General features: G+C 42.5%; 1 non-coding gene across 1 annotated transcript; it reads left to right on the plus strand.

Annotated features, from left to right (window-relative positions):
• The first annotated feature begins 12462 nt into the window (after positions 1-12462).
• On the plus strand, positions 12463-12617 carry LOC113378906. The gene has a single exon (XR_003367253.1). It is a non-coding gene; the product is annotated as a 5.8S ribosomal RNA (ribosomal RNA).
• The last annotated feature ends 3765 nt before the right edge of the window (positions 12618-16382 follow it).

The raw sequence follows: 16382 nt of genomic DNA on the forward strand, positions 1-16382 counted from the left end.
GTTGCCGTCGTGAAAATTCGGGAAAATCTAGAGAAAATTTTATGAACACACTTAACCATTTATATACCATTTAATTTGTAATTTTATTCTGCATCTTTCGTACGAACAAAGTTTTTTCGTATCTTTTATGGTTTAGATAGTATAGAGCAATCTGTGTAGTTGTTAAAAGTTGTCAAAATGCAATGTGCGGTTAGGTTAGAGCAACACTCCTCACAATTCGATATTTCTCTAAAGAAAACATATAAAGTATTATACATCATTAGAAAGGTCTCAAAATTCTTAGTTCTTTTTCCATATATCACAACTTCGAATTTTGCACGGTGTGGCCTACAGGCGAGTTGCCGTCGTGAAAATTCGGGAAAATGGGAAAATCTAGAGAAAATTATATGAACACACTTAACCATTTATAAACCATTTTATTCGTAATATTATTCTGCATCTTTCGTACGAACAAAGTTTTTTCGTATCTTTTATGGTTTAGATAGTATAGAGCAATCTGTGTAGTTGTTAACTTGTCAAAATGCAAAGTGCGGTTAGGTTAGAGCAACACTCCTCACGATTCGATATTTCTCTAAAGACAACATATAAAGTATTATACATCATTAGAAAGGTCTCAAAATTCTTAGTTCTTTTTCCATATATCACAACTTCGAATTTTGCACGGTGTGGCCTACAGGCGAGTTGCCGTCGTGAAAATTCGGGAAAATTGGAAAATCTAGAGAAAATTATATGAACACACTTAACCATTTATATATCATTTTATTCGTAATTTTAATCTGCATCTTTCGTACGAACAAAGTTTTTTTGTATCTTTTACCGTTTAAGAGAAAATCGAGGAAAACAGGTGTGAACATTTATTGTAAAATTAGAAAATTTAAACAAATAATTAAAAAAAATAATATAACTATATATAAATTCGTATTAAACCTTGGGCACAACAACTCTTGAAAGATTGGAAAGATTGGCGGGACATAGAAATAGACGAGAAGCTTAACGAGGCGTCTGCCCAGCTCGAGGATCTTAGAAAGATACTAGAAGCTGGCTGTAGACCTAGTGATGTGGTTAGGCACATTGATAACCTCGTTGAGTGCGTTCTTACCCCGGCCCTTACCAAAAGACCCCAATCAACAACGGGAAAAAAGGGCAGTAAAGCACACGGTCGGCGACGCCAGAATGGCCAGCGCAAAAATCGGCGTAAGTTCAACTACGCACGGCATCAGGACCTGTATAATAACTGCCCTAACAAACTAGTCGAGTCTATAGTCTCTGGTTGCAGTGCGGTGGACAACAACATTTGCCCACCAACAGGGGATATCAAGTCACTGTATGACGGTCTTTGGGAAACCGAGTAGAAATGTAGTTTCTCCTTCAACGATCCTAGACCAGAAGTGTCTGTGCTTGATAGCATCCCAATTATAACTCCCAACAATATTCGGGAGCGAGTTATGCGCATTAACGCTAAGAAAGCTGTGGGACCAAGTGGTGTAAGAAAAGCAGATCTCACCAGGCTCAAGGGGACGGAAGCCGTGTTGGCCCGTCTCTTTAATTTAATTGTCTGGTCCGGGTACTTCCCAAAGTCCTGGAGAGTCTGGTCAACAACTCTTATACCCAAGAGAGGCAAAGATTGCTCCAAGGCGGAGAACTGGCGCCCAATTACGATTGGATCGCTCTTGGCAAAACTCTTTTCCGGAATCATTGAAAAAGGATTCCGGAATTGCATTACCATCAACAAACGCCAAAAGGGCTTCACCCTTAAAAATGGCTGTTTCAATAACATTTTCGCATCAGCAAAATTATAAAGTTTGCCAAGACACGTGAAAGAGCGTCATGTGCCGTATTGGATATATCTAAAGCGTTTGACATGATCTCACATGCAATCAAAGACGCTTTGACAAGACTAGGATTACCCAATCACACAAGAAAACTGGTAATGTCCATGCACAAAAACATCTACACCGAGATCAAATCGGGGAATGATAAGATTGCAGTTAACATAAAACAAGGGTTTATGCAGGGTGACCCGCTTTCCCCGCTGTTGTTTAACTGTGTCTTGGACCCCCTTCTCGAACAACTTGAAAGCACGGGAGAAGGAATCAATATTGGTTCCCAGAGCGTCTCTGTCTTGTGGTTTTCGGTAGAACACCGCAGGATCTTCAGAAAAAGCTGAACATGACCTCCTAATTTTTAAGTGATCTTGGTATGCATGTAGCGGTTGAAAAATGCAGCAGTTTTCAGATATCGGTTTGAGGAAAGTCATAGATACTTCTGGACCCTAAAGTTGAGATAAGCGGTAAAATGCTTCCTCAATGTGGTCCGGATGGGCACGTTGACTACCTTGGACTGAGATTCTCACCCTGGAAAGGGTTTGAACACAAGAAAGTAGTGGGCGACCTCCATGGTTGTCTCCCTAACATCAAGAAACTGAGACTTAAGCCCACTCAGAAACTGGAACTGCTTAAGCGATTTATCATCACGCATTATTTGTACCGGCTATAAGGGTTAGACAAGGCACTTCGCAACTTTACAAGGGAAATTTTCCACCTCCCTCATTCTACTAGCTCTGCCTTCCCGCATACCTCCCCAGAAAATAGAGGACTCGGCCTACCTCGTTTGGAAAGAGTTGCTTTTTACTCTTTCCTAAAATCAATGGCTAGATGTCGAGATCTTGGAGACCCAGTATTAGAGGCAATATGGGAGCAGAGCAATGTAAGCAATAGAGTTGCTGAAATGGCACATCGCGCAAGTATTAGAGGCCCGCTAAACATAAAGGCCATTGAGATCGCGAAGCGAAGAGCTGTCGGGGACGAGTTCCGAAGGTGGGCGAGTTGCGCGTCCCAGGGCATGGGAGCTACAATGTTCCGAAAGGACACTATTGGAAACTCCTGGCTCTGGAAGCCCCACCTTCTCAAAGGTAATTCTCGCTATATTGATGCTCTTCGACTCCGCAGCAACACTTTTGGTTGTCGAGCAGCACTTGCTCGCGCAACCCCAATGAGCGATATAACATGCCGACGATGCCATTCTGCCAATGAGACCCTTGGACATGTACTAGGCCAGTGTACCTTCGTAAAGCCGCAGAAAATTTATAGACACAACGAAATCGTGTCTTTATGTCGAAATGAATTCATCGATAAACATCCTGCTGGGCGTTACATGATCGAATCATCATTTACAGTCGATGGAAAAAGGTCAAAGCCCGACCTCATTTTATGGGATGCTGAAGAATCATATATCGTCGACGTTACAGTCAGACTTGAGCAGGGAAATTCTCTCGGAAAAGCGAATATGGAAAAAATCCTTAAATATGAGTGCCTCTACCCAGTGGTACTCAATATCACCGAAGCAACACACTGTCGGGTTCTCCCGATAGTTGTGGGATCCCGAGGTTCCCTACCGCCCAAAACCCTATCAAACTTATTCCTTCTTTCCAAACACCCCAAACACACTGGCTCAACATCAGCACTGGTTGCATTAAGAACATCAATAGAAATGAGCAATAGGTTTTTAGACGGCTAGTACAAGATACCAATAGCCACCATGCAAGCAACAATGAATATGATTTTTCCTAAAGCGATATTTAATTTTAACTGCCGGGCGTGAACTTCCAAAGCGTACCCGTATGTATCGGAGCTACGGGTTTCTTAAAATTTATTCTTATACTAAATGCAGAGGAAGCAATCACGGGAGGCCCATTGTGTTGTCTGTGTTGTCCACTTTTATGTTATGTGTTATAGCCCTTCTGGCTTTTGTGAGGCATGTGACAAACAACAACATCTGTTTGTCAAAGGCAGCAGATACCTCCACGCGTTGCCCCGTGGACGGTTTCCGATGGCATGTCATCTTCCAACTCTAGAGTATGCCGTGCGATCGGACACTGACTAACTTCTGCTGTTCCCTAAAGAAGTAGGTTGCGGAAATAACCTGCGAGGAATCCTCTACATCAGTGCTGAATTGGATCAGTAGCGATCCGCTTTGCTGTTACTGAACTCCAGTACTGGTGGTTTTTCCTTGCCACATCCGGTGGTGATTTTGATGGAAGGTGATAGTGCGATGCAAATCTTGTTGATCTTGCGTCACTATAGACGCTTGATTGAATCGTGGCAATTAGGGTGCCGATGTCTTGACACGGTGCTCTTGTCACGAGGAAATCAAGCGTCCTAATCGCGACTGGTCAATATCATACCAGGAAGTGTCCCACTTTGGGACAGTTTTATAGCCAAATGCATCGTCATCTAACTAGTGACGCGCATGAATGGATTAACGAGATTCCCACTGTTCTTATCTACTTTCTAGCGAAACCACTGCCAAGGGAACGGGCTTGGAAAAATTAGCGGGAAAAGAAGACCCTGTTGAGCTTGACTCTAGTCTGGCATTGTAAGGAGACATGAAAGGTGTAGCATAAGTGAGAGATAGTAATATCGTCGGTGAAATACCACTACTTTCATCGTTTCTTTACTTACTCGATTGGGCGGAAAGCGTGCGTCGAAAACTTGCGTTCCGACTGTCACGGTTTTCTAGAGCCAAGCGCATAAGAGTGGTGTGAGGCATTGCGCCGATCGCCAACAATACTCTAGCGTGATCCGATTCGAGGAAACTGCTAGGCGGGGAGTTTGACTGGGGCGGTACATCTGTCAAATAATAACTCAAGTGTTCTAAGGCCAGCTCAGCGAGGACAGAAACCTCGCGTAGTGTAAAAGGGCAAATGCTGGCTTGATCCCGTTGTTCAGTGTGCACAGGGACTGCGAGAGCATAGCCTATCGATCCTTTTGGCTTGAAGAGTTTTTAGCAAGAGGTGTCAGAAAAGTTACCACAGGGATAACTGGCTTGTGGCAGCCAAGCGTTCATAGCGACGTTGCTTTTTGATCTTTCGATGTCGGCTCTTCCTATCATTGCGAAGCAGAATTCGCCAAGCGTTGGATTGTTCACCCACAAATAGGGAACGTAAGCTGGGTTTAGACCGTCGTGAGACAGGTTGGTTTTACCCTACTGATGAATCGTCGTTGCGATAGTAATCCTGCTTAGTACAAGAGAAACCGCAGGTTCGGACATTTGGTTCACGCACTCGGTCAAGCGGCCGGTGGTGCAAAGTTACCATCCGTGGGATTATGCCTGAACGCCTCTAAGGCCGTATCCTTTCTAGACAAAGTAAGCAACGATATCTCTAGGAGTCTCGTGAGTCGAAAGGCTCAATACAATGTGATTTATTAGGTATTCGGCACACGCCGTTTATCGCACGAGCCATTTTTAGCCGAATGAGGCGCTGGACAGTGCCGATATCCGTCCGTTATATCTGTCTTGCCTATAGCGGTCGATCATGGGTCACTAGTTCGATGTAGAGACTCGGAATCGTTTGTAAACGACTTAGGTAACTGGCGGGGTGTTGTACTCGGCAGAGCAGTTACCACGCTGCGATCCGTTGAGACTCAGCCCTTGGCTTGGGGATTCGTCATGTTGGCTTGACGTTACCCCACGCTATTAGAGCATAAGCCTTAAGCCTTATGTCGCATTGCAGCATGCCACAATCAGTAGCCTTGACAGTCGAAAACTTGTACATGCTGTACATGTGACACTTCTTCGGTATCTACCTATCTATTTTGTACGGTATATTCGTTTTGTATTACGTGCGTGAGTCAGCACGTAAATCAAAACTTATCGACAAATTCCAATACTAGAAATATTCATTATTTCTTTCAATAACCATAATGACAAGAGAATAATTATAAATATTTTGTAAGTTTACGAAATATAAGTTTTTAAGAGAAACTTTTCATATTTTTTATTTATATATATATGATATAATTCATTAAATTCTAAATAAGGAGAATGTTTTTTGCTAAATTTCTTGGAAATGCGTACAAGTTGCTAATAAGCAAAGTACGTATAAGTTATCTATAATGCAAAATGCGTGCAAGTTGTCAATGTGTAAAATACGTGCAAGTTGTCAATTTGCAGAATGCGTGCAAGTTGTCAATTTGCAGAATGCGTGGAAGTTGTCAATTTGCAGAATACGTGTAAGTTGTCAATGTGCAAAATACGTGCAAGTTGCTATTTTTATTTAATTTTTGTATTATACACTAAATAATTAGTAACTTACAACCTATAAATATTTCGATTCTTTTATAATAAAATATTCAGTATATTTATTTCTTTTTTAACAAAATATTCAGTATTTATATATAATTTCAAACTACATCAAGTAAAATTTAGGAGACATTAGCGAGTAAGCCCAACCTAGAATCTTGCATCGAAACAGGTTAAAAACATTTTCCGGCTTTTTGAAATCAGTAAATTACGGGTACCTCACACTACATCAAGTAAACTTTTAGGGGACATTAGCGAGTAAGCCTAACCTAGAATCTTGCATCGAAACAGGTTAAAAACATTTTCCGGCTTTTTGTATTCAGTAACTTACGGGTACCTCAGACTACATCAAGTGAAGTTTTAGGGGACATTAGCAAGTAAGCCTAACCTAGAATCTTGCATCGAAACAGGTTAAAAACATTTTCCGGCTTTTTGAAATCAGTATCTTACGGGTACCTCAGACTACATCAAGTAAACTTTTAGGGGACATTAGCGAGTAAGCCTAACCTAGAATCTTGCATCGAAACAGGTTGAAAACATTTTCCGGCTTTTTGAAATCTGTAACTTACGGGTACCTCAGACTACATCAAATAAACTTTTAAGGGACATTAGCGAGTAAGCCTAACCTAGAATCTTGCATCGAAACAGGTTAAAAACATCTTCCGGCTTTTTGAATTCAGTAACTTACGGGTACCTCACACTACATCAAGTAAACTTTTAGGGGACATTAGCGAGTAAGCCTAACCTAGAATCTTGCATCAAAACAGGTTAAAAACATTTTTCGGCTTACAATTTAAATTAATTAATATCTGAAATCTTGCTTGCTTTCCAGTCGAGGATGCTTTTCACGAGATAGTAGTGTCGCTGTCATAACACCTTTGCGATTTTGCTCTAATACGCGTTTTGATACATTAGCCAGTAATTGAACAAGTCTCTCAATTCCCTGAATGTAGACCGGAATTTTAAAGTCACTCCATGGACACTCATTGCTTTGTAGATATTGTACTAGATGTTCATGAGGAATATTTAGCGTAAAGGCTGGTTCGGATATATTTGAATAATCATCCATATCTATCATATTTGTATAGTCTGTGCATTCGAAATTTATTTCGGGTGTTTTGTAATCTCTCAATTGCGTCAGGTCTTCCACATTATTACGGTAATATAAGATTTTTCTTATAGCTGAATCTCGTATTTCCTTTTTGTTATCAAACAACATTGCTAATAAAATATTTTCCGAGTGAGCATAGTATGCGTTTTCTTTAGCAACATTGTTCACAAATTGTCTTAAATTCGAGTCTAAATATTGCGTCCAGCTAATAAATTTATAATATAATATACTACCATACATCACAGAGTTGTAATATTCAATGTTAAAGTACATTGAAATATATACTTTCATTACGTAGTTTGCCAGAATTTTCAAATTTTTGGATGGCTTATTAGTAGTTACATATAACCGAAGTAACCTACTAGCCTTCATAAGCCAACGGGAATGTGCTATTGGCCCTGGTTTCATGTTAGCTAAGTCTGTCGATACTTCTCTAGAAGCAACTGCTTTAGCTATTTTTATTAAATAACTTGAGTCAGTTGTCGATTCAGCAGGACTTATATCAGCCAAATTTTCAAGTGGGATTGTTTCAAAGTCTTTTACCGGCTGGAAGTATACAAGAAAAAATAAATTATATTGAATTTGAACATAGGGTATTAAAAAATAGTAAATATGTTATAACTCACCGGTATATTTTCGCATGTTTCAATTTGTTTGCTTAATATTCCAGTTTTTGTTCGTGGTCCAGTGGTCAATGATTTTTCCAAATAGTTAAATAAATGGCGAAGTGGAAGTTCGTTAAAGTAAAGAAGACACACAAACCAATGCAGTGGCCTGTTTAACTGAATTTCAAATCGACGTAAAATCCCATTTTTTACGCCTGTATTTGCTGGTTCACCATCGCAACATATGCCTATAAAAGAATCGAGAGCTATTCCTTTATCGGCAAAAAACTCGTTCAATTTGATTACTTTACTTTCCGAATCTTCATTTTCCAATTTTGTGTAACCCAACAATTGGCAATTCGGTTCCTTTAAAATAACTAAATGCGCTTCTTTAATCATTCGTGAGTGGAACTTCTTATCGATTTTTTCCATGGTAATAGAATCATTTTTTCGGCCGTCGAATAAAAATGCTATTAATTCAGAAGAATCATATCGTTTGTGTAGAGCTTGCCTATTTTTCTGCCTCTCACGAACGCTTTTATTTTTATCCATAATGACAGGATTTCCCCAATCATCCATTACGCCCAGGTCATGCAGTATTGCTGTCACCACGCCAGAACCAACTCTATCAGAAATTGCATATCTGTCGCACATTAAGGCATAGCTTGGAGCCTTATATCTTCGACTATATGGTTCACGTTTTATATGAGAAGTATTTTGTGAACTATCCGAACTGCTTTTAAAATCAGAACGAACATCTGGAGTATATGTCTCACCTGGAGTAATATTGCTAGTTATTGTAGATGCTGATCGATCGGTGCGAGTTGAAATTATTTGGGTCTGCGGACCGCAAATATGAAATCTATATATTTTAATAATATAGGATTTTACAAATTGACTACGGTCAAATATATGTGAAGTGTAGCAGAACTAGCAAAGCTTCTCGCAGCGAGGATCATTCGTTTTATGAACGTTCGATCGGAGCGAGTTGCAAACTGAATGTTGTGATTACTCGACAAATTATCGCTGTAATCAAGTGCGCTCCTATAGTATAATATACTGTGGGCAAAAGCCTCTGGCAATGATCATTCGTTTCATTAACGTTTGACCGGAGCTAGTCGCAAAACATTGCGCAGTGTGCAAAAGCAGCGTGACGCGATTTACAACCGCTTTGCGCTCTTATGCATTGTGTGAGAGCACTGTCATGTATATCTGCTCGGTATTGTCAGATGCCTAAGCAAATGACGAAGTTCGTTGTGAAAACGGCGTTCTTTTTGAATATTATACTCTAAACGCATAGCTCAATCAATTCTTTGGGCGCTAGACAAACGTTTAGTGTTTCAAAATTGATTGTAGTAAACGCTTGCGTTAGTATTCTATATACTCTGCACATTTTACTCAAATTGTGCGAATTTGAACATTCGCTTCATTGCGTTGTTTTAAGAAAATGAAAGATCAGCGAAAGCAGATTTTCAGCAATCTCACACACAGTGAAATATTCATATTTCAATTTTGAAGCGAGGACGTTTGTTTTTGGACAACAACGTGCCTGAGGCGACCCGTCGCTGCAGATCAAACTGTCGTAGACCGTGTCTAGAATAATATACGCCGTATATATTCGGATGTCGGTTTACGGCCGGGTTCTGGACCTTATTTATAAGTGTTCAACCATACTGTACAGCATATCCGCGGGCATGTGTCGTTGACGCAAAGACTCTTATGCGGAAAATAAAATATACAAATGCAATCAACTCAATACTCTCCGAGCGAGAATAAAAGTTAGTTATAACGATGAATTCTTATAATGAATTCGCCCCGACGTTTTCAATCTAACGAAGGGTAACGAGACTGTTTGAAATTAACTGGGTCTGCGGACCGCAAATTTCATGTACGGACCGCCGTTTCGACGGTTCTTAAAGGTCTAGCCTCTGTGTAAGCGCAGAATATATATAATATCAAGTCGCGATGTAAACTGTTCGTTATGTTCAGGGAATATCGTACGACTCAGATATATATATGTAAGAAAATTCGTTGTTTAGAAATATTTATCGAACTTTTCTATACAAAGTGTGGTCTCTCGGGTGACGCCGAGGGACATTTACGCACTATGCTATTATATATATAGCACCCTGGTTGATCCTGCCAGTAGTATATGCTTGTCTCAAAGATTAAGCCATGCATGTCTCAGTGCAAGCCAGATTAAGGTGAAACCGCGAATGGCTCATTACATCAGTTATGGTTCCTTAGATCGTACCCACATTACTTGGATAACTGTGGCAATTCTAGAGCTAATACATGCAAATAGAGTTCCGACCAGAGATGGAAGGAATGCTTTTATTAGATCAAAACCAATCGGTGGCGGGCTTGCCTTGCTCACCGTTTGACTTGGTGACTCTGAATAACTTTGTGCTGATCGCAAGGTCTAGTACCGGCGACGCATCTTTCAAATGTGTGCCTTATCAACTGTCGATGGTAGTTTCTGCGACTACCATGGTTGTTACGGGTAGAACGGGGAATCAGGGTTCGATTTCGGAGAGGGAGCCTGAGAAACGGCACGGGAAGGTAGTGACGCAAAATAACGATACGGGACTCATCCGAGGCCCCGTAATCGGAATGAGTACACTTTAAATCCTTTAACGAGGATCTATTAGAGAGCCAGTCTGGAGCCAGCAGCCGCGATAATTCCAGCTCTAATAGCGTATATTAAAGTTGTTGCGGTTAAAAAGCTCGTAGTTGAATCTGTGTCCCACACTGTCGGTTCACCGCTCGCGGTGTTCAACTGGCATGTCTGTGGGACGTCCTACCGGTGGGTTTAGCCCGTAAAAAGGCGGCTCAACTCAAAATCCTACCAAGGTGCTATTCACCGAGTGTCGAGGTGGGCCGGTACGTTTACTTTGAACAAATTAGAGTGCTTAAAGCAGACTCATTCGCCTGAATATTGTGTGCATGGAATAATGGAATAGGACCTCGGTTTTATTTTGCTGGTTTTCGGAAGTCCGAGGTAATGATCAATAGGGACAACTGGGGGCATTAGTATTGCGACGTTAGAGGTGAAATTCTTGGATCGTCGCAAGACGGAGAGAAGCGAAAGCATTTGCCAAATGTGTTTTCATCAAGAACGAAAGTTAGAGGTTCGAAGGCAATCAGATACCGCCCTAGTTCTAACCATAAACGATGCCAGCTAGCGATCCGCCGAAGTTCCTCCGATGACTCGGCGGGCAGCTTCCGGGAAACCAAAGCTTTTGGGTTCCGGGGGAAGTATGGTTGCAAAGCTGAAACTTAAAGGAATTGACGGAAAGGCACTACAAGGAGTGGAGCCTACGGCTTAATTTGACTCAACACGGGAAACCTCACCAGGTCCAGACACCGGAAGGATTGACAGATTGAGAGCTTTTTCTTGATTCGGTGGGTGGTGGTGCATGGCCGTTCTTAGTTGGTGGAGTGATTTGTTTGGTTAATTCTGATAACGAATGAGACTCTAGCCTGCTAAATAGACATACTTTCTGGTATCGCAAAGACCTTCCGCTTCGGCTTTAGTCACACGAAAGGACAGGCGGCATTTAGTCGCACGAAATTGAGCAATAACAGGTCTGTGTTGCCTTTAGATGTTCTGGGCCGCACGCGCGCTACACTGAAGAGATCAGCAGGTTTTCCTTGGCCGAAAGGTCCGGGTAATCCGTTGAAGCCTCTTCGTGCTAGGGATTGGGGCTTGCCATTCTTCCCCATGAACGAGGAATTCCTAGTAAGCGCGAGTCATAAGCTTGCGTTGATTATATCCCTGCCCTTTGTACACACTGCCCGTCGCTACTACCGATTGAATTATTTAGTGAGGTCTTCGGACCGGTGCGCGGCAGCGTTTCGACATTGCCGATGTTGCTGGGAAGATAACCAAACTTGATTATTTGGAGGAAGTAAAAGTCGTAACTAGGTTTCCGTAGGTGAACCTGCGGAAGGATCATTAACGTACATTTAATATTAAGTGAATGAAACGTGTGCTATATGTCGCAATATACTGTTGCAGACTAAATGTTGTGCGCTCCCATAGTATGATATACTGTGGGCAAAAGCTTCTGGCAATGATCATTCGTTTCATTAACGTTTGACCGGGGTTAGTCGCAAAATATTGCGCAGTGTGCAAAAGCAGCGTGACGCGGTTTACAACCGCTTAGCGCTCTTATGCATTGTGTGAGAGCACTGCCATGTATATCTGCTCGGTATCGCCAGATGCCTGAGCGAATGACGAAGTTCGTTGTGAAAACGGCGTTTTTTTTTAATATTATACTTTAAACGCATAGCTCAATCAATTCTTTGGGCGCTAGACGAACGTCTAGTGTTTCAAAATCGATTGTAGTAAACGCTTGCGTTAGTATTCTATATACTCTGCACATTTTACTCAAATTGCGCGAATTTGAACATTCGCTTCATTGCGTTGTTTTAAGAAAATGAAAGATCAGCGAAAGCAGATTTTTCAATCTCACACACAGTGAAATATTCACATTTCAATTTTGAAACGAGATCTTGTATCTCGGACCGAAAAGCGAAAGCTTTACGGTGTACTAATTGTAACCATAATAAACATACTAGTTTCAGAATCGCCCGAGTTATCTTAAACGATTTTGGGGGAATCACGATCGAAACATGTATAAATATATATATATATATAATCACCCTGAACGGAGGATCACTTGGCTCGTGGTTCGATGAAGAACGCAGCTAATTGCGCGTCGACATGTGAATTGCAGGATACGTGAACATTGACATTTCGAACGCACATTGCGGTCCTCGAATACTGTTTCCGGACCACCTCTGGCTGAGAGTCATATAACATTACCAGACTGCCGCTTGCTTTAAACGGCTTGCCGGCGAATGATGGAGTTTCGCGTATATGCGTGCTCTTAAATAATTCACTCAACATGTGAGCCAGTCTACTTTGCAACATCGGACATTACCGTTCGTTGACGTTTTGTAAGATTACGGCGGGTTGTGTGTCCTAGAGATTTTATATTCTTGCGACCCTCCCGATAACCGGAAACCCGAACTCTTCGAAATTCGGTTTCGTTCCGGCAGATGTAGACGATTCAAAAGTTTCTCGTCGATTTTGTGTGCGCTTGCTTACTAACGTTTGCGAGCACATCATAATCATAATACGACCTCAGAGCAGATGAGATTACCCGCTGAATTTAAGCATATTACTAAGCGGTGGAAAAGAAACTAACTAGGATTCCCTTAGTAGCGGCGAGCGAACAGGAAAGAGCCCAGCACTAAATCCTGCGGCCGGAGACGGACGCTGGAAAATGTAGTGTTAGGGAGGAGCCAAATATCTCGGTGCGTTGCGGCGAGTTCAAGTCCATCCTGAATGGGGCCATTTGCCCATAGAGGATGCCAGGCCCGTAGCGACTGTTGCGCGTATCGAGAGGATCTCTCCTCAGAGTCGAGTTGCTTGAGAGTGCAGCTCTAAGTGGGTGGTAAACTCCATCTAAGGCTAAATATGACCACGAGACCGATAGCGAACAAGTAATGTGAGGGAAAGTTGAAAAGAACTTTGAAGAGAGAGTTCAAGAGTACGTGAAACCGTTCAGGTCGAAAGGAGAGATTCAATATTATTGTTGTCTTCTATTTATTGGCGTGCGATTGACCGGGATTCGTCCTGCGATACGTCGTCGGTTTATGCGTTAGGCGGCGATGGCATGCACTTCTCTCTCAGTAGGACGTCGCGACCCGTTTGGTGTCGATCTACGACCGCGGCGGTGGGCTGTCACGAATTTATTCGCGTCAGACCCCGCGTGCTCTGGTCGACTGCCAGACGGTATAAATGATATGGTATAGGGTCGGTTTTAGGCGTTCGGCCGGTTGCAAGCACGGATGGTTATTGGCCGTCGGACCTAGTCCGGCATCAATACCGCCTCGAGCTGTTAGCTGTGGTGTCATCGGACGGACTCTATTACCGGTCAGCGATGCTATTGCTTTGGGTACTTTCAGGACCCGTCTTGAAACACGGACCAAGGAGTCTAGCATGTGCGCGAGTCATTGGAAAATACAAAACCTAAAGGCGCAATAAACGTAAAGGTTTGCTTAAGTAAACTGAGGGATGACGGACCGCATCTACGGATGCGTGCTTGCAATCCCGAGGTGTCTCACTCTCATTGCGAGAAGAGACGCACTCAGAGCGTACACGCTAGGACCCGAAAGATGGTGAACTATGCCCGGTCAGGTCGAAGTCAGGGGAAACCCTGATGGAGGACCGTAGCCATTCTGACGTGCAAATCGATCGTCGGAACTGGGTATAGGGGCGAAAGGCTAATTGAACCATCTAGTAGCTGGTTCCCTCCGAAGTTTCCCTCAGGATAGCTGGCATTCGATGAGCAAGTCTCATCCGGTAAAGCAAATGATTAGAGGCCTTGGGGCCGAAACGACCTCAACCTATTCTCAAACTTTAAATGGGTAAGATCTCTGGCTTGCTTGAATAGTAAAGCCAGAGATTTGGATCAGAGTGCCTAGTGGGCCACTTTTGGTAAGCAGAACTGGCGCTGTGGGATGAACCAAACGCCGAGTTAAGGCGCCTAAACGACGCTAATGGAATACCATGAAAGGCGTTGGTTGCTTAAGACAGCAGGACGGTGGCCATGGAAGTTGGAATCCGCTAAGGAGTGTGTAACAACTCACCTGCCGAAGCAACTAGCCCTGAAAATGGATGGCGCTGAAGCGTCGTGCCTATACTCGGCCGCCGGGGCATGAGAAACGTTCATAATAGTTCGTTTCGACGCCCTGGTAAATAGAAGGGTCGCGGTGGTGTGCGGAGAAAGGTTTGGACGTGAGTCTGCCTGGAGCCGCCATCGGTGCAGATCTTGGTGGTAGTAGCAAATACTCCAGCGAGGCCCTAGAGGACTGACGTGGAGAAGGGTTTTGTGTGAACAGCCGTTGCACACGAGTCAGTCAATCCTAAGCCCCAGGAGAAATCCTATGTTGATGTTGGTGTATTTTATTTTGAATAAAATTTCACACCCATCGGGCGAAAGCGAATCCGATTCCTATTCCGGAAACACGGCAGCGAAACCGTTTACAAGTCGGGCCCTTGCAAGGGAGTTTGTCGGGGTAACCCAAAATGACCTGGAGACGCCGTCGGGAAATACGGGGAGAGTTTTCTTTTCTGTATGAGCGTTCGAGTTCGGTGTCCGTATCTTTCCCTCGGACCTTGAAAATCCAGGAGAGGGCCACGGTAGGTGTCGCGCCGGTTCGTACCCATATCCGCAGCGGGTCTCCAAGGTGAAGAGCCTCTAGTCGATAGATAAATGTAGGTAAGGCAAGTCGGCAAATTAGATCCGTAACTTCGGTATAAGGATTGGCTCTGAGGATAGAGGCGTGCCGGGCTTGGTTGTGAAGCGGGCGTAGGCCGATGTGCCGGGCCTGGGCGAGGTAAAATTGTCCTTGTGACTTAGATCCGAGCTCGGTCCCGTATCTAGGCCCCCGCGGATCTTTCTTGCTGCGAGGTTTCTGTGTCGGCTTTGGTCGGTCAGTCGTACTCTTCGGCCGCCATTCAACGATCAGCTCAGAACTGGCACGGACTAGGGGAATCCGACTGTCTAATTAAAACAAAGCATTGCGATGGCCCGAGCGGGTGTTGACGCAATGTGATTTCTGCCCAGTGCTCTGAATGTCAACGTGAATAAATTCAAGCAAGCGCGGGTAAACGGCGGGTTACTCCGTTGACTCTTTGATGAGAGTGGTTGGGGTTTTTCGGGATCTCAGCTAGCAAGTGGCCATTTCACAAACCCTTAACCCTGTTCCTATAAATTCACTATCTCTCAATTCCTTCATCTCATTACCGTACATTGACTGCCTTTTCCACTCGTTGAAAAAACTTTTTTCATCCATTGGTCTAAAGCTAGTGTGTTCGACTGGACACATTCACACAGACTTATACACTAATTTAAAAACTCCTATCCCTATTTCCTGCACGTCAAACGTCGTATATGTCATTGATTGTAATGATTGTTCAAGTTGTTGTATTGGAGAAACTTCACACTTTCTCTCAAAACGAATGCGGCAACACGAACTTAACAGTTTAAACAGAAAACAAAATAAAACCATGATCACCAAACATGTCTCCAACTTTAAACATTCTTTTAATTTCACCAATCCAAGAGTAATCCATCGAAAAGCCAACACTTTACGCAAAATTTTGCTGAGAGTATTTTCATACAAATATTACCTGCTATTAACAAACGATTTGATTCGGCTCCACTTTGCAATATCTACCGCGATGCTTCGAATATTTTTTTCAATATGCGCAATACATTCTAACACTTATTTTATGTATATATATATATATATATATATATATATATATATATATATATATATGTGTGTGTGCGTATATATGTGTATGTGTATATGTATATATATATATATGTGTGTGTATGTGTGCATATATATATTGAATTGTATTTGTGTGGTTGTTAAGATTACTCCTGTGATTATGGGAAGTTGTTTGGTAGCTGGAGCTGAGCGGTTGATAAGATAAAACACTAGTTCTTTGTTGATCTTGATATTTTATTGTTTACTATTTTTACAATTAAATAATTTGT

Source organism: Ctenocephalides felis, unplaced genomic scaffold, assembly GCF_003426905.1.
Source record: "Ctenocephalides felis isolate EL2017-DRISC unplaced genomic scaffold, ASM342690v1 CF-g0.4_SCAFFOLD_01886, whole genome shotgun sequence".
Taxonomy (NCBI): Eukaryota; Metazoa; Arthropoda; class Insecta; order Siphonaptera; family Pulicidae; genus Ctenocephalides; species Ctenocephalides felis.